Source organism: Tenrec ecaudatus, chromosome 14, assembly GCF_050624435.1.
Source record: "Tenrec ecaudatus isolate mTenEca1 chromosome 14, mTenEca1.hap1, whole genome shotgun sequence".
Classification (NCBI taxonomy): domain Eukaryota; kingdom Metazoa; phylum Chordata; class Mammalia; order Afrosoricida; family Tenrecidae; genus Tenrec; species Tenrec ecaudatus.
The window spans coordinates 114,531,563-114,532,553 of NC_134543.1; the positions used below are offsets into that span (position 1 = coordinate 114,531,563).

General features: G+C 57.9%; 1 pseudogene; it reads left to right on the plus strand.

Annotated features, from left to right (window-relative positions):
- The first annotated feature begins 223 nt into the window (after window positions 1-223).
- Window positions 224-732, plus strand: LOC142426758 (globoside alpha-1,3-N-acetylgalactosaminyltransferase 1-like; annotated as a pseudogene).
- The last annotated feature ends 259 nt before the right edge of the window (window positions 733-991 follow it).

The following is a 991-nucleotide window of genomic DNA, read 5'->3' on the forward strand; positions in this document are numbered from 1 at the left end:
AGACATCTGAGCGCCCCTTCCTCTCCCTCCCACCCGCCCGGATGCTGGTCTCACGCCCACTCTTCTGTCTCTGTTTCCTGGAAGCTGTGGTGCTGGCAGAGTGGGACCCAATGGCACAGAGCCCTACAGGGATGCTTTGCAGGTTCTTCCAGAATTCGTCCTTCCCAAATTCCACCTTTCCTTCTCACATCTTCTCCCGGGAGAAGACAAAGGTGGTGAAGTCATGCGCCGGATGGAGACCATCAGCCAGCACATTGTCAAGAGGGCACACCATGAGGTGGACTACCTCTTCTGCCTCGATGTGGACATGGTATTCAGGAACTCGTGGGGCCCTGAGACCCTGGGGCACCTGGTGGCTATCATTCACCCGGGCTACTATGCCACATCCCGGCAGCAGTTTCCCTATGAGCGCAGGCGCATCTCCACTGCCTTTGTGGAGGACGGTGAATGGGGACTTTTATTATGGAGGGGTGGTCTTTGGGGGCTGGGTAGCCAAAGTATATGACTTCACCAGGGGCTGCCATGTGGCCATCCTGGCAGACAAGGCCAATGGGATCAAGGCCGCCTGGCAGGAGGAGAGCCACCTGAACCGCCGCTTCCTCTCTTAGAAGCCCTACAAGGTACTGTCCCCCGAGTAGCTCTGGGATGGATGACAGGAAGTCCCCGCCACCTTCCCTGAAGCTAATCCGCTTTTCAACCGTGTAAAAGGACACCAAGTGGCTGAGGGGCTGATGGCAGAGCAAGACCTACCACATCCAGAGACCCCAAACCTTGCAGCCAGGTCCTCCCAGCAGAGCACCTGAGTCCCCTGATGCTCCCTGCAGAGCACCTTGCACTAGGGTCTCTGCAAGCTGCGGGTGGGCACCAGCCCTGCCCTGCTTACCTCTCTGCTTGCCAGGAGAATCCTGCCAGAACATGGATGGGAGAAGCCTTTGTGAACAGGCAGATCATGCCAGGGCAGCCCCAGCTGGTTGACTAACAGACTGAGGTG